The sequence below is a fragment of the Mustela erminea genome, chromosome 9, assembly GCF_009829155.1.
Source record: "Mustela erminea isolate mMusErm1 chromosome 9, mMusErm1.Pri, whole genome shotgun sequence".
In the NCBI taxonomy this organism is placed as follows: domain Eukaryota; kingdom Metazoa; phylum Chordata; class Mammalia; order Carnivora; family Mustelidae; genus Mustela; species Mustela erminea.
In genome coordinates, this window is record NC_045622.1 from 65,892,277 (window position 1) to 65,910,264 (window position 17,988).

Here is a 17,988-nt window from a genome sequence, read left to right on the forward strand (position 1 = left end):
TTAAGAATAAAAGAATAAAGAATAAAGAATAAAATCTTAGAACAAAGCTGTGATTAGCTATTTACTCCAAGTTATCAGCTAAGCCCTTGACAGAGTTTCCTGACAGCTCCTTCAAACAGGTAATTTGGGGTCCCAGCAAAGCCTCTGGGAGGTGGTGAGGGTCCAGGTTGACCTGGGAATGGTGCCCAGTTCTCCAGGCCCATCTCTGTGGGCATGACCGATCCAGGCCTCACAAAGACCTGGGAAACCAGATCAGCTGCTGGCATGTTCACATGGTACCCCATTCCTAACCTGGACATGCTGACATCATAGAGCAGCCTCCGCTGGGACATCAGAACCTGATGTGAGGTGGAGACACTGGGCTTTCCAAACCATACCTGGTTATCCCTCATGGGCTGGCCACAGAGCACAAGGCTTCCAGACCTTGTGGCAGCCTGAGTGTTTATCTAACTTGCCTCTAAAATGCTGCTGGCAAGAGTATAGGCCTGGGGCTATGTCTAGACAAGGGGGCAGAAAACTAATCTCCACAGAGATGGGGGTAATAGAGGTACCCAGGGAGCCCAGTGCTGTCTCTGCTGTAGTCCTGTGTGCTGAGGCCCTCTTCCTGCCCAACCTCCTGTGGACTTTCACTGCTCTCCCCACACTCTCCTAGGATCTTCCTAATGGACCTTGGGCATCATGAGGAGGTCAGACCCTCCAGGAGGGAGGCCATGGCCCAGGCAGCAAGGTGGGAATGAGATAAAATTGGCCATGACCCAGCCCCAAGGGACCCCCTGTCAGGAGCTGCACATTCTGAGGTTAGAAAACACATTATCTTTTTTTTTTTTTTTTTTTTTTTAGTGACAGAAAAGGTAGGACATGGCACATAAACTTTGCCTTCTCAGGTAGATATATCTATTATAGAAATGTGCATTTAAAAGCATATATATGTTTTGGTTATTTAATCTTTATTAAAGGAATCATAAGGGATATGTAGGGTCCTTTCAAATACAATTTAAATTAGAATGCTTTAAAGGTTTTCATTTAATGGTAGTGATTGGGAAACCTAATTGAGGGTTCAGGTTAAGAAAGTTGATGGAACAATTTTGAGACAAGTCATTGAAAGTACAAAAAAAGATTAAATAATGAGTAAAACAGAAAATTTCTTACCTTTTAACAAACCATAGAAAGTCACCAGTTTTTTTCTGGACCGTCTCGTCTGAGATGCTCTATTGTTTTTTTTTTTTTTTTTTTAAGGTAGCATATTATAACAGGAAAACATAAATAACTAAAAAATAATAGTAATAAATCAAATAAACCCTATAGGAAAGAGGCTGATTCAAACTGAATTGTCAAAGAGCCCTCAAACTGAGCTTATTATGTGCATTTTTCCAGCAATTTTAAATGAGGTCAGGCTCCTGTGGACCTGGAGACCTGGTTTGAGGGATATATCAACACCTATCAAGCCGTGAATCCTGTGCCTTTACACCTCTAATTGTTTGGGTTTCTTCCAGTCCCAAAGGCAGTAATTCAAATGTCGTTGACTTCTTAAGCCATCCTGATTTCCAGAAGTTCAAGTACTGCCTCTCTTTTCATGCCTAGAAACTGAAATTGGCTTCAGCTGATTTTTTTTCCCCTTTTCTTTTCTTTTAACTCCTAAAAATACTGCTCCGGGCAAGCAGTGAGCCTGTGCCTTCCTTCAAACCAATCTGCAGGACCAAGGGCAAGGTGGGAGATGCAGGAGGAATGGTGGCCTTTGACCTGTGGAGGAGGACTGCCTTCAGAGCTGGCATTAGGAGACAGTGGGCTGGGATCAAAGGACCCCAAAGAAAGGAACCCCGGGTGGGCAGCTCTGAAGTTCTGACAATTCAAGCTGCAGCATTGAAGTTGGTATAGGGAGGTCAGAAAAGGCCTTTCTTCTCTTAAAACCTCAAGATTGCTTTCTAAACGTGTCCCTGTAAAAGCCTGCTGGCTGTGGGAGATGTCCTCAGGTGACTCTCACCACATAGCCCAGGTTCATTCTTTCCTCGGTAAAATTTCCCTGATTTGGAGCTGATTGACAGCAGTCTCGCTGCCCTGGACACAGCTGACTGGACAAGAGGGAAGCCATGCCCCCCACCAAAGTGGGTGACCTGACCTGAAACCCACCCCCCAGTCGTGGTGCATTAGCACGACTCTCTGTTCAGCAGGAATATTGCCTATGGGAGAGTGATGAACCAACTCAATCAAACCTTCGCTTTTGTGACGAGTAAACGTAAGATATACACAAGGGAGTGGGGTTTGCTTGAATTCAGGTTACAGCCTGAATGGTACCGAGCCGCAGTTCGGGTTCTCTACAGGAAGACTTGGTCCCAGAGTACATGCAGAGTTAGGATGACAACACCCCATGCTTCCTGCGTCTTTAAATTTCCTGGCGCTGCTGTAACTAATGAGCACAAATTTAGTCACTTAAAACAACACAAATGTATTCTCTTACAGTTCTGGAATTTAGAAGTCTAAAATCAAAACGTCAAGGGGGATGTATTTTTACTAAAGGCTTGAGGGGAGAATTTATTTTTCTACCTTTTGTTTTTTAGCTTGAGGCTGCCTGCGCTCCTGAGCTTGTGGCCCTTCCTGGAATCACTCTGATCTCTTGTTTCTGTCATCACATTGCCTCCTACTGTGTCTTTGACCCTCCTGCCTCCCTTTTATAAGGACTCTTGAGATGTCATTGGGCTCACCTGGACAACCCAGCACAATCTTCCCATCTCAAGATTCTTTTAAAATTTCTTATTTATTTATTTTTTAAAGATTTTTATTTATTTATTTGACAGAGAGAGAGATCACAAGTAGGCAGAGAGGCAGGCAGAGAGAGAGGGAAGCAGGCTCCCTGCTGAGCAGAGAACCTGATGCAGGGCTTGATCCCAGGACCCTGAGACCATGACCTGAGCCGAAGGCAGAGGCTTAACCCACTGAGCCATGCAGGTGCTCCTCGAGATTCTTAATTTAATCACATCCACAGAGTCCTTTTTGCTATAAAAGATAGCATTTGCAGGCCCTGGGGATTGGGATATGGACATCTTTGCGGGGCCATTATTCAGTGACCATGCCTGGTTTGCTGTTAGTCTTTCAACAAATCTGCATTTCTGGTAATGCAGATACCTTGATAATTCTGCACATTTGAGATTCAGTATCTACCCTGCCCACAGACCCTGGAAGGGATGATGCAAGTATCATGTGACTCCACCCTCACTGGCAATAGTTGGGGAATAGCTGATCTGTTTCCTGGTTGGTGACCTATTGAGTAACAACTCACTGACTTACCACTACCAGGCAGTGACTCATTGACTCACAGAGAATTTGAGAGAATGAGATTGCACAGGAACTGGAGCCAGTGATGGAAGGCTGCTTAAAACCAAAGATGATCTAGAATCAGGACTGATGGCTGATTGATGTCCATGGAGGCGGGGCAGGCACAGTATGTGCAAGCAGAGGAAGAGAGTCGATCAGGGTAAGAATCTAATGCAAACAGAATTAGAGAGAGACCATGTGGCCTGAGAGAGACCGAGATGTCCTCAGGTCTGGGCCCTGTGGGGTCTGGCTGTGCTTCCTATCCTGTCCTTTAGTCTAAAGTCCCCACGCACCATTGCACCATTCTTAAGGCAGAGTAGTATTTGATTCTTTGCAACAAAAACAGCTCCAAATAGAAGATGCTTTTGCTTGACTTCTTAAAAAGGTGACTTACACAATCCTTTAAGCCAAAGAATCTGTGTTCGGTGTGTGTGTGGGGGGGGTTGTTGAAAATTCAAGAAGAGCAACAAAGAGGTGGGATCTTGCCCCTGTGGTCTCCTTATATCCAAGATCCTTTCGCTCCTATGCCCTGGTGTCCTCACTCTGCACAGCTGGAACCAGTGAAGCTGTAAGGGCAGACCTAGGTTCTCCCACCCTGATCAGGACAAGGAGTTACTAGACAATGTTCTCAGGGTTGAGTTGCTCAGAAACCAACAACAAACGCTCCTCTCATATTCCTACCTTTATCATATTACTCAGTCCATAGGTCTTGATTTCTTCCTCAGTTTCCCTGTGCTGAACTCCATGTCCGTACCCTGAATTCTCCCTGCCCAACTCTCTCCCAGGTTTGGCTGTTACTTGCTTTACTCTTGGGGCCAGGCTGCGTGTAAGCCATCCCCCAGAACCATGTGACTGGGTGCCTTCTGCTGTCTGGGCTCCTGGTACCACACCCACCAGGGACTGGCACCTGCTCCCACCATATGCCCAAGCTTGCCACCTCCTCTGCACATCATGACCTGTACCTTCCAGGCCCCCGCAGGCTCCTCTGGGTCATGTCCCTGCTCTGTCAGGTCAGGGTCTCCTCTTGCTCCTCACCAGCTCGTGGGGTTGAGAGTCCCACTGCCTCTCTCCTGACCTATCCAAGAGGCTGCCTCAGAAAGCACCTGGGCACTCCAGAACCATGGGGGTAATGAGCTGATTTTTGCTCAGTAGCATGCGTGATGTGCAACCAAGTATTGCTGCCTCCACAGGCTTCAGTCGTCAGGGGAAAATGCTGAGGAGCTGGCTGGTGAGTTAATTTTCTCTAATTTTTATACCTGTAGGGAAATTGTCAAATTAATCAGAAGCCAGACCTCTGGACTCAGCTGTACCACGTGAGTGGTTGCTCCAAGTTTGCAGTTCCACAGGATCAGCGGGGAGGTCTCGGGTCCCAAGACTATGGGACAAGGCCACTGGGGGTCCTGAGACAGTTGTTCCCATCCCCTTGCTGCTCAGCCACAGGACCCAGGGTACAGTGTGGGAACCCCTGCTTTGTCCTTCCCTTGGGGAGCAACTCTGCTCTCAGATCAGCCTTCTAGAAGCCACTCCTCCTCGGTCTGTCTCCCTGCTCCTGGTGGCTGTTTCTACTGTGGAGCTGACATTGCTTTTCCGTAATTCTTGGGGCACCAGACAAGACCTGGGTGTGTAGAGAGGACCCTGAGGGACAGTACATTGGTATCCTAAGCTCTGAACGTAGCGCTAAGAGGTCAGCAGTTGGCGCCATAGCCCAAGGTGGTATTGGGTCCGCAGGGTTGCCCAGGCTTATTGGTCTTGGAACATTCTGGTTTTAGAGTGCTTGATTAACATCTCCCTCAAATAGCATTCAGTGGACCACATATAAGAAAATGTTGTTCTAAGATTTATCACACTGTATGGCAATGATTTATTTGCATGTCTGCCTTTCCCACCAGGCTATAGTTTCCTAAAGGGTAAGAAATGTATCTTATTTATCTTTTTATCTCCAGCACCTAGCACAGTGCTCCTGCATAGAGTTGGTCCCCTACACAGCTCATGTCAAAGTCTCTGACAATCTCCATCTCATTCAAATCCCTGGTAACATCTGGCACTCCTTCCTTGTTCAAACACCTTTGTCTCTTGGCTCCTGTGACACCGTACCCTCCCACTTTTCTTTCCCAGTGCCGGCAACACCTTTGCGGTTCCCCTACAGAATCCTTCTCCCTACCTATTAAAAAATAGGTAGGGCTATTCATGGGATCCATTCCAGGGCTCCATTCCTGAAGAGTTCCTCTGCTTCAGCTACACTCTTTCCCTAGGTGATCTTGAGCAGAAGCACAGCAGAAAGCACCTTCTAGAAGCTGGGGATTACCATGCATATATCTCTCGAATTGATCATTCTCTTGTGCTCTAGAGTCCCTTTTGACATCTCCTCTTAGATATCAATATTTAACAAATCTCAAACAAAACTTTTGATTTTACCCTACAAATCTTTTCATCTTCCAGTCCTTCCTAAATTAGTAAGTAGCACCAGCAGCCACCTACTACTCCTATCTCTGAAACTCTAAAAACCATCCCATTTCTTTCCCTTCCCTTTCAATCCATCAGGACATCCTACTAGTCCTTCCTCTGTGATTGTTTGGATTATTGGTATTATTTTTATTATTAAATATTCTCTCCCTCCCCCTCTCTCCCCACTCTCCTCATTGATATTGGACTTGGTTAGATAATTTCTTTTGTCCATTGAGATGCTGGCAACTGTGTCCAAGGCTGAGACCCTAACTGTATTTGAAAACTGTGGTTTGTCAAAATACCATCAACTTTTTTCAAGGAAATGGAACAAATAATCCTAAAATTCATATGGGACCAGAAAAGACCCCGAATAGCCAGAGGAATGTCGAAAAAGAAAATCAAAGTTAGTGGCATCACAATTCTAGACTTCAACCTCTATCAGAAAGCTGTAATAATCAAGACAGTATGGTAATGGCACAAAAACAGACATATAGATCAATGGAGAAGAATAGAAAGCCCAGAAATGGACCTTCAACTCTATGGTCATCTATTATATGACAAAGCAGGAAAGAATGTCCAATGGAAAAAAGTCTCTTCAACAAATGGTGCTGGGAAAATTGGACAGCCACATGCAAAGGAAAGAAAATTGACCACTTTCTTACACCACACACAAAAATATACTCAAAATGGAGGAAAGACCTCAATGTGAGAAAGGAATCCATCAAAATCCTTGAGGAGGACACAGGCAGCAACCTCTTTGACTTCAACCACAGCAACTTCTTCCTAGAAACAGTGCCAAAGGCAAGGGAAGCAAGGGCAAAAATGAACTATTGGGACTTCATCAACATCAAAAGCTTTTGTGCAGCAAAGGAAACAATCAACAAAACCAAAAGACAACTGAGAGAATGGGAGAAGATATCTGCAAATGACATATCAGATAAAGGGCTGGTATCCAAAATCTATAAAGCACTTATCAAACTCAACACCCAAAGAACAAATACTTCCAATCAAGAAATGGGCAGAAGACATGAACAAACATTTCTGCAAAGAAGACATCCAGATGGCCAACAGACACATGAAAAAGTGCTCCACATCACTGGGCATCAGGGAAATACAAATCAAAACCACAGTGAGATACCACCTCACAGCAGTCAGAATGGTTAAAATTAACCAGTCAGGAAATGACAGATGTTGGCGTGGATGCAGAGAAAGGGGAATCTTCTTATGCTGTTGGTGGGAATGCAAGCTGATAGATACAGCCACTCTGGAAAACAGCATGGAGGTTTCTCAAAAAGTTGAAAATAGAGCTACCCTATGACCCAGCAATCACACTACTGGGTATTTACCCTAAAGACACAAAGGCAGTGATCTGAAGGGGCATGTGCACCCAAATGTTTATAGCAGCAATGTCCACAATAGCCAAACTATGGAAAGAACCTAGATGTCCATCAACAGACAAATAGATAAAGAAGATGTGGGATATATAAACAATGGAATACTATGCAGCCACCAAAAACCAAAATCTTGCAACAATGTGGGTGGAACTAAAGGGTATTATGCTAAGCTAAATAAGCCAATAAGAGAAAAACAATTATCATATGATCTCTCTGATATGAGGAATCTGAGAGGCAGGGTGGTGGGTTGTGAAGGCTAGGGAGGGAAAAATGAAACAAAATGGGATCAGGAGGGAGACAAACCGTAAGAGACTCTTAATCTCACAAAACAAACTAAGGGGTGCTAGGAGGTTGGGGGGAGGGATAGGGTGGCTGGGTTATGGACATTGGGGAAGGTATGTGCTATGGTGAGTGTTATAAAATGTGCAAGCCTGATGATTCACAGACCTTTGCCACTGGGGCAAATAATACATTATATATGTTAACAAAAAAAAAAAGAAACCTTCAAATTAAAATTATTTTAAAAGCAAAAATAAATGTGGTTTGACATTTTCATCCTGTTCGTTATCAATATATTATCTCTTTGTCAAAACTCACTTTTCGTTGCCTGATCTGTGGAAGTGGGTAAGAGCCTTTTGCATCTATTGCCTTTGCCAGACGACATGTTAAGCTTCGTCACTAGAGGGCGCTAGAAGAGGCTAACTGCCTCTGCACACCAGTCCACCAGCCTGTAATGGCCTGTTGCCCAGAGGGTGTTCCTGCTTGCCTGAGGACTAGGGAGCAGCTCTGGCTTAGCAACCCAGCAAACTTCTCTGCCCTCCCATTTCTCTTGAACTATTATGACAGCCTCTTAACTCGTCCCTTTTCTTCCATTCTTGCTAGATACTGTGATCCCACTGATTTGCAATGTTATTATCCATAAAGTTTTAATACCTGTCAGGTTCTGTTTAGATTCATTTATCCTATTCTAGCACATGCTCTATCACTTATTTGATCTGGAGCCCTCAATGCAATCTTTTACATGTGGTATCTTTATAAAATATCCTCATATCTTGTAGGGTAGGTCCCACTCTTTACTCTTCAACAGATTTTTTTCCAGCCCCTACTCCTGTTCACACTTCCAGATAAATTTTAGAATCATTTTGCCCTGTTCCCCCAAACCCTCCAATATTATAAAATCCTTTGGAAAAATGAACATCTTTATACTATTGAGTTTTTCCATCTAAGAGACTGACACATCTATATTTAGTTCTCTTTTTCCATGCCCTCAATAAAGCTTTCTGAGTTTCATTCTGTAGGCCCTGCACTTTCTTTGTGATGATTATTTGCAGACATTTATGTCTTTTGTTGCTATTATGCACAGGATTCTTTGTTTTTCTATTATAACCCTTAAATGATTACTGTTGTTATATAGAAAAGTTATTGATTTTTTGCATGTTTATTCTGCAGTGAATTATTTTATTGAATTCTCCTTATTAATTCTATGTGTTTTCAATAGATTCTCTTGAGTTTTTGGGGTGTGAAATCATACTGACTGTAAATAATGATGTTTTTCTCCTCCTTTCCAATAATTTTACCTCATACTGATGTTTGGTGTCTTATTATGCCAACCAGAACTTCTAGGACAATGTTACATGATAATAGTATTCTGGGAAATGTTTGCATTCATATGCAAAAAATGAACATTGACCCTTTCCTCACTCATCTCTATGAAAGCTAACTCGATATGAATCACAGGCTTGAATGTAAGAGCTAAAACTATAAATCCTTTAGAAGAAAGCATAGGAAATATAATCTTTGTGCCTTTAGGTTGGGCAATGTTTTTTTAGGACACACAAAAAGAATGAATCATAAAAGAAAAATCGCTAAATTAGACTTTATCAAAATCAAAACTTACGCTGCCTGTGAGCCACTCTTCAGAAAATGAGAAGACAAGTCACAGACTGGGAGAAGATATTTGCAAAACACAAATATGATAAAGAACTTGTATTCAGAATATATAAAGAACCCTCCTAACTCAACAGAAGTAAGAGAAACAGCTACATAAAAAATAACTAGATGTACAGTTTGAACAGACACTGTATCCAAAAGATATTTTGGTGGCAAATAGATAAGATATTTTGGTGGCACATGAAAAGATGCTCAACATTACCAGTTATTAGAGAAATAAAAATTAAAACCAAATCAAGATACTACATCTACTAGTCAGCTAAGATGAAAAGACTGATAATGTCAAGTGCTGGTGCAGACAGGATATAAAGCAAATGTAATTCTCATGAGGTCTGGTGGGAATGCCAAAGAGTATAGCACTTTAGAAAACAGCTTGGTAATTTCTCTGAAATTAAGTATTTACTTAATATGACCCAGCATTCCTATTCTTAGATATTTAAAGATTTTATTTATATATTTGATAGACACAGATCACAAGTAGGCAGAGAGGCAGGTGGGGCGGAGGGCGGAGGAGCCGGCCCCCCGCTGAGCAGGGAGCCTGCAGGGCTCAATCCCAGGACCCTGAGATCATGACCTGAGCCAAAGGCAGAGGCTTAACCCACTGAGCCCCTACTCTTAGGTATTTACCCCATAAAAGTAGACGTGTTTCTACAAAAACTTTTATGTAAGTGTTCAGAGAAGCTTTATGCATGATGGTCTGAAACTGAGAACAACCCGATGTACATCGACCAATGTACATCGAATTGATAAACAAATTCTGGCCCATATATACAATGGATACTGCTCATGCAGCCATATGGATGGATCACAAAAGCAGGAGGCTAAGGGAAAGAAGCAGGCCACCAAAGGCTGCCATGTGATTTTATTATAGGACATTCTAGAAGAGACCAAGCTACAGGGAAAAATCAGAAGAATGGTTGCCAGGGTTGGGGTTAGAAAGAGAATTAGCTCCAAGGTTGCTTAAGGGAACTATGTGGCATGATGGAAATAGCTTATATAATGAATGTGGTGGCACTTAAATAAATGTAGATTTGCTAAAACTTGTCAAATTGTACATTTGAAAGGGGTAAATTTTAGTATATGCAAATTGCACCTCAACAAATATGACTTTTAAAAAAAGACATGGATATATAGGCAAAAAAATGATAGTCGGATTAGTTATAATCTTCATTTTCTTCTTCCTTTTTTTTAAAAAAGATCTATTTATTTATTTATTTATTTTAGAAAGAGTGCTCAAGTGTGGGGCGAGGGGGTGCTGGACAGAGGGAGAAGTAGCAGAATCCCAGCTGAATGAGGAGTCCTACATGAGGGCTTATCTCAAGACCCTGAGATCATGACCTGAGCCGAAATCAAGAGTCAGACTGACGCTTAACTGACTGAGCCACCCAGGCACCCTGTTTTACTCTTTGTTTAAAAGGGATGCCATTATGCATTATTTTGGCAATAAGTTTGAAAAGAAGAGACATATTCTCTGTTATGTTAAGGAAATAGCCTTCTGTGTCATTAAGCTTCCTTAGCTGCCCGTAACAGAAAACCGACACTGGGTGATTTAAGTGGAGAAGAAATTTCAACAGGATCCTGGATAGCTCAGAGAATCACCAGAGGGTCAAGAACAGAGGGAGCCTAGGCAGCTGGCGCCACGGCCCAGACGACACACAAGAGAGCACGGGCCCCCACCATCTTGGACGTGGGATGCCCCAGCTTGAGACACCAGCAGTGCTGGTTCCTGAGCCCGGATGCAGCTACTGGGTTGCCGTCCCCGCCATCCCTGCGAACCGATGTTGCTGCTCTTACTGGAACCCCATAAGCAATTCTCTGCATTCAATAAAGCTGAATTAAAAAAGAAAAAAAGTTCTCCGCTGCCTGTTTACTTTGCTCCACCATCTGAGTGTAGGCCAAGTGCCTCTCTGCTGTTTCGGGGGTGGGGCTGGCACCCAGAACAGCCAGCATTTTTTCCATTTCTATAGTTGGAGGTAGCTCTGTCTCTCATCAGAACTCAGACAGTGAGGAATTTCCCCAAACACAGGGAGAGGGTTCAGATGTGAAGTGCTATCTCACTAAAACCACCCCACTGACAAATGTCCACTTGCCGCATCCACTCCTGGTATTAGAGAGAATATCCCCTTTAGGAACTGATGCTGACTTTTCATAAATGATCTTCCTGCTCCTAGTGAGATAATCATATGGTTTCACTTATTTGACCCACTGATGTGTTCTACAAACAGATTTACTAATATTAAAACAAGTTTGCATTCTTTGGGTAACCCTACTTGGTTGTGGCAAATTATTCTTTTAATATACTGTTGAATTCAATTTGCTGGCATTTTGTCTAGAATTTTCACATCCATATTCATGAGAGAGATGGGTCCTGTTTTATTTTATGCCATCTCTTTGTCAGCTTCAGTGACATTCTAGATTCTTCCTCTCAGGGATTTCATGCCCCCTGCTTGGGATTTGAGCCCTGAAATCTTTTTCATAAACCACAGGCTTTACAACAGCTCACACAGCTCATCAAGTGTTAGGAAATTACGGGGATAGACACAGATATGATGAGAAAGTCCAGATGCCTAAGGCATCCCTTAAATTACTCTGGGACATTTATTGAGGGCCAACCATGTGGCAGCTGCTGAATTATTTAACCTGAAGCTTAAATAAGCTTCTCCTCTGTGGATAGAATTCAGATGACATGTGAGAATCATCTGGAAATAGGAGAATGTGAGAGGAGATGCAAGGCTATCTCATTTACCTGTGTATTTGGTGGGAGAGACGAAACCCAGAGAAGGGGAGAGGGCTGCCCAAGCTTCATCCCCCGGGTTTTCCTGACTCTGTCCCTCGTTCTTTCAAAGACTCTACTTCTTCAGAGACAAAACAGGCAAAAAACAGGTTCAAGTCCTGGTAAAAACATTCTCACCAGCAAGGGCACACAGTTGGTATTGATAGGCTACATGGTTAGGCCCCACGCCCCCTTCCAGGCTCCTGCCAGCCTGCCCACCCATGCTAGTCCTGCCCAAAGAGAAGGCCAAGGAGCATCAAATACAGCCCTGAGGTTAAGCAAGGGTCAGGAGCCAGGCTGCCTGGGGTCAAATACTGCATCCATCTTGGAGTAGCTGTGAGAACTGGGCCTTCTGACACCTTAGTCCCTTATCCGTAAAATGGGATACAAGAGTGCTTCCAGTCAAACCTGTCCCAGGCTCACAGCAAACACTCGGTGATTTCTAGAAAGAGGCTGCTCTTGGGGAGGCTGGGTGGCTCAGTCGGTTAAATGTCTACTTTCGGAATAGATCACGATCCCAGGGCCCTTCTCAGTGGGGAGCCTGCTTCTTTCTCTCCTGCTCCCACTGCTTGTGAGCGCTCTCTGTCAAATAAATAAGTAAAATCTTAAACAAACAAATAAATAAATAAAGAGCCTGCTCTGTGCCACGCCTATGTCTGATAGTGAGGCTTACAGAGATAACTCACACTCAAAACAGTGTATTATTGTAGTGCCAACATCTGTTCAAAATATGGGACTTTTTGCTCAAAGGAATGACACCTTTAGAAAACTGTATCTTTGCTTTTTCTCCTGAAGCTCCTGAAGTACATAACAGACCAAAAAGATCTTCGAATAATAATCAGAAAATGATTGCTATCCTCTCCAGTTTCTTTGATTTTTGTGGGGTTGCTCTGGTGACCTCCCACCAGTGTTGTCTGTCCTGAGGCTCATGGCCGAGGGGCCCTCTCTGGCAGCTAGTGGCCTGTGCCCTGAGGCTGAAGGCCTGGGCTGGCCGTCTACAAACTTCTCCCAGCCCCTTGGGTCCCTATTCCCACTTTAGGAAGCATCCCCTGGTCTGCGGTGCTCACCCTAATCCCGCACACCCGTGCTGCGCCTGGGAGCTCCTCTGCGCTCCCTGGGCCGGTAGCTGTTGCCCAAGTCACAGCACAGGTGTCTCCACAGCTTCACTCGGGTCTGCACCTGGCATCTATGTCCCCGGCTCCTGTGTCCCCTTGGCTCTAGCATCCCCAGGGTTTGTGCCTTGTTTTCAGAACTTTTTAGAACACTTAACAGACCAGGGGCTGATGCTGTTTCGTAGCAGAGTTCGGCAGACAGTCTGAATGCATAGCAGCCTTGGCCTGGAGAGGGCGGATGCGTGGGAGAGAGAGGGTTGGCTGACAGCACTTCCAGAGACGCTCTGTGGCCTGAGCGAGCACTCAGCACTCTTTCACCTTGACTGTCATGGACTCACTGAGAGACCTTCGGTGAGTCTGCTTCCCACTCCAGGTCTCGGTTTTCTCATTTGTCCTGTGAAAAGCCTTCCCCCAGCACTGATGTCCATGGTCTAGTGGGCGTGAGAGCGGGGTAAGTGAAGCAGAGGTCTTCAGGCAGTACAAAGCTGGAGAGTAAGGCAGTCTTAGGGGTGGAGGAGTTGTTTTATTGACATCCAATAGGAAAAGTCATCTTTATCAACCACCACTGGTTACCAGGAGCAGAATAGTCTGAACTCCACTTCAAGAAGGGGGTACAGAGGAATCCCCAGGCACCCTAGTAGAGGAATTACAGCTGGCTTCCCAGGGACCAGTATCATCAGAGACCAGGCTGGCTCTGGCTGGGGCCGAGTGCCTCTCTCTACCTTTCATAAACCAGTTCTTTCTCCATCACTTGTAGTTTTTCTCCCAAAAGGCAGCTGCAGCATTCAGCCCTGCCTGCCATCTGTGCAGTGTGGGACCGGCTTTTCCTAACCTGCAGTCACAGTGGCCCACAGCGTGGAGCGAGTGAGTTCTGTCCTTGTGGCCTAAGTCCCAGGCTGGTGGGGTGTCCCCCCTTAGTCCAGTCCAAAATATGTGTTGAGTAGGATCCCATGTCACCCAGAACTGACATCAGCATGAGGAGCCAGGGCAGTCTCTCTGAGACGGAGAGGCTAGCACACGCTTGCTGGAGCTCAGGATATTTCATTTTACAAAGGAGTAAAACAAATCGGGGAGTCAAAACGACTGGTGCATTGTCACTACAAGAAAGACCTCCCAACCTACAATGCTGGACGGTCCCCATGGCATCCCTCCTGCCCTTCTCTCTTTCTGACCCAGACAAGTGTCTGCGCCGGTGGACACATTCTGTAATAGATGGAAATCAAAGCGACGCCCCACTATAGCCACACTGGACATGCTGGGAACCTAACCTAATGGGGATGGGGAGGGCTGCCTTCCAAGGTAGAGCTTCTGAAGCAGGGCCTGGGCCCTAAGACAGAGCAGCGGTGCATTCCAGGGGGCCTCTGCTTATGGCTCACTAGAGCTGGGCTGGCCACTCACAGCTCCTCAGCACTAGAAGGCATCCCTGGGGCATACCTCCTGCTTCCCACTCTCCAACTCCACGGACGGTGACAGAGAGCCCAGGCCATATCCCATACCCAAACGCTCCCGCTGCACCAGGAAAGGGAACGTTTAATTTGAGAAATGGTGCTAGGATCCAAGGATATAATGGTGAGCACAAAGGCTGTGTTTCTGCCCCAAGGAGGCTTATGGCCTGAGAGGAAGGTAGACAAATCCGCTCTGTGTCCGGAGTGTGGAAGGAAGGAAAGGACAGGGACCATGATTGCGTGGGAGGGCAGCAGATCTTGGGTGGGTGTGGGGGCCTCCAGGGACATGTCCCTGACGACGGACACTGGAGCTGAGGCCTGCAGGGCGTATGAGGATGACTACTAACATTTCCAAGCCCTCACGGTATACCTGGGACCGTGCGCCACACACCATGCCTTGTATTACTGCCCCCATTTTACAGATGGGAGACTGAGATACGGCAAGCTTTAGTAAGTTGCCCAAAACTACATGGGTTTAAAAAAAACAAACAAACAGTGCTGGAGCTGGAAATGGGAAGCCTGAGGGTCTGACTGCAGGTCCTAACCTCAACTGACTTTAGCAGGTGGGGGCATAACAGCAGGGAAGCCCCAGAGGGGAGGTTGTGGGGGAGGCACAAGAGGGAGGCCAGCTTGCTTACAGCACAGTGAGTGAGGCACAATCAGGAGCAGGCTGAGGCCTGAGGCCCTGTGCAGCTTTGGGGGCTACCTTAGGAAGTTTACTCTTTATCTAGTGCATAATAGGTAGGGGAATACTGAATAAATTTAATAACAGAGAATGTATGATCAGAACCGTATTTTTAAAAGATGATTCTATGGGGCTCCTGGGTGGCTCAGTCAGTTAAGCATCTGCCTTCGGCTCGGGTCATGATCCCAGGGTCCTAGGATGGAGCCCCATGTCGGGCTCCCTGCTCAAGGGGGAGCCTGCTTCTCCTTCTCCCTCTGCCCCCCTGCTCCTGCTCTCTCCCACAACTCTATCTGAAATAAATACAATCTTAAAACACACACACACATGATTCTGTGTGTAGAAAGGAGAGCAGATTGAAGGGGCAGAGGGAGATGTGAGGAGACAAAGTCAGGGTCTTGAGGCACAGGGCAGTGAAGAAAGAGAGACATGGGAGGGAGACAGAACGTTCTCCAGAGGTGAAATTGACAGTAGTTGGTGAAGAGGGCATAGCGGGAAAGAGAGGTGTCAAGGGGACACCTCAGATTCTGGCTTGTACCACAGATGGTGAGAGGGGCCAGTCACTGAGATGGAAGACATTGGAAGGATGTGCTTATTTTCTGCATTTGTCCACACTTGTGTGTTAAGTGTGGCTCTCAAATTCTAAGGACAATTTTACTTTGAGGATATTTAAAAAGAGCTGTGTCTAAGGGAGTGTTTGATGCCTCTGGGAAACAACAAAATGACAGCCTTGTCTTTCCAGCCACTGGAGGACCCCTGTACAGTCATGAGGGACATGACCTTGAAGGGGGCGCCAGAGCCCACCAACAGCAAAGTAAAAGGAATGGGTTCCCCGCAGCCTTTCCGGAGGCAGAGTCTCCGCTCCGGCTTTCCAAGCTCACTTTGCAGGAAGTTCATAGCATGTTCTAGAATTCCGCATTCCAAACCCAGGTTTTCCCAGGGAAGCCTGAGTCCAGGGGACACCCACGTAACCATGGCACGTGGCAGGTGTGAAGCCGCACAGTAGAAAATCCCAGGGAACCATTGCCAAGTCCCACTGCCAGTCCTGGAGCTGGGAGGAGATTTGGAAGCAGAGGCCAAGGAAGCCGTCACCAAGTGAACAGCCCTCCGGCGACAGGGAGAATCCTCCCACTCGCACCAGCACACAGTTTTGTCATCGCACCTAAAAACCCCTCCTCCCGCAGATGCTGGCTGCTCTCCTCACAGGCGAGGCATTTAGGGAAGCAGGTTTACTGCACACGATGGTGCCTGTCCGGAAGCCCCTTTGGGACCCAGACCCTTGTTCCCACAGCGGCCAGGAGTGGAGGCTGTGGACGGCTCACAGCCTAGACCTCCACCTCTTCATGCTGTTCCCAAGGCCCTGTGCGCTTCCTGGGGCGGCCTTGCTCGATTCCAGACAACCCTGAAGACCCAACCCCCACCTGCACCCCGGGCTGCAGAGCTCCATGGGGAGCTGTTGTGACTGCCTGCGTTCAGCTTCTCCCTGGGCTCCCTCCTGCTTCCCTCGCTTGCAGACTATGCCGGGTAAACCTGCATGTCCATCCCCTCCCGGGATCTGTCTTCGGGGGAGTCTGACTTACCGCACTGACGGCTTTGTAACGCGTCCTCTTGGCTTGTCCACGTAAAAGAATTCCCTTGCCACGAGTTTCCCATTGGGCAGAGGTCAAGGGAGATTCTTGCGAGATTTTGGAGGGTGGACGGGAGGCGGCGGCCCGGGCAGCTCTGGGGCTAATGGGCTGACTCAGCTCCTTGCAGGAAGCAGCCGCAGAGCCAGGTGTGTGAATTTAGCTTAGTGAGGAGGGGCTCAGCCTCTGCAGGACTTCCGCGCTGCCAAGGTCAGGGGTTAACAAGAATGGACCCAAGATCCAGGCTGTCCTTGTGGGGTCCCCGCTTGTGCTTGTGGGGCTCCAGCCTGTTGGTGGTCTTTGCTTCCTGACTACCTCGCAGACTTGAAGCTCCCGTGTCAGGTGCAGAGTCATGAATCAGGGGCCATTTACTCCGTTCCCACAATGCATGGGTCAGGTCCCCGCAACACATCCCTTGATAAACAAATCTCTTTCTCTAGAGATGGGCTACCAGTTCTGCTTCACCCGTCCCACCCGGACTGACATAGACACACACTCTAATTAGGGGAAAGTTGAAGCTGCTGCACATGTTAGTGCAGAATTCGTTAGAATGATGGAAGCACAACTGGCAATGCCTGCTCTCTGAAGAAATGTTGACCCTGGTGCTAGGATAGGGCAGAGGAGGCTGTCCCGGTCCAGATGGGCATGTGGAGCAGGTGGGCAGGCCTAGAGAGTCTGGCTGGGAGGATGTGGGAGGAGATCTCACCCCATGTCCTGGTTTAGGGGAGCACCAGTGTCTAACAGGGAAGGGCTGGTAGTAAAATCTTTACCTTGCTGCTGCACAGAGTTGTGCTGGTGCTGTTGGTGGATGTATGCAAATATATAAACAGGGCAGTTCATCCATAGCTTGCCTCACTTCTTCTCAGAAGCTTTTTTTTTTTTTTTTTTTTTTTGTGGTCCACAAAAGGCTGAGCTTGAATGCCCCTGCTGACAGGTGCAGTACTCAGGTGTGGCTGATCAACTGAGCCCCATCCTACACAGAGTTGGGTCCAGGTAAAGACTTTTCCAGCGAGATCTCATCTTGTCTAAGGGCATCTGTTTTCTTTCTTTCTTTCTTTCTTTCTTTCTTTCTTTCTTTCTTTCTTTCTTTCTTTCTTTCCTCCCTTCCTTCCTTCTTTCTTTCTTTTTTTTTTTCAAGATTTTGTTTATTTATTTGATAGAGAAAGAGGGAGCACAAGTAGGCAGAGATGCAGACAGAGGGAGAGGGAGAAGCAGGCTCCCCACCGTGCAAGGAACCTGACATAGGGCTTGAT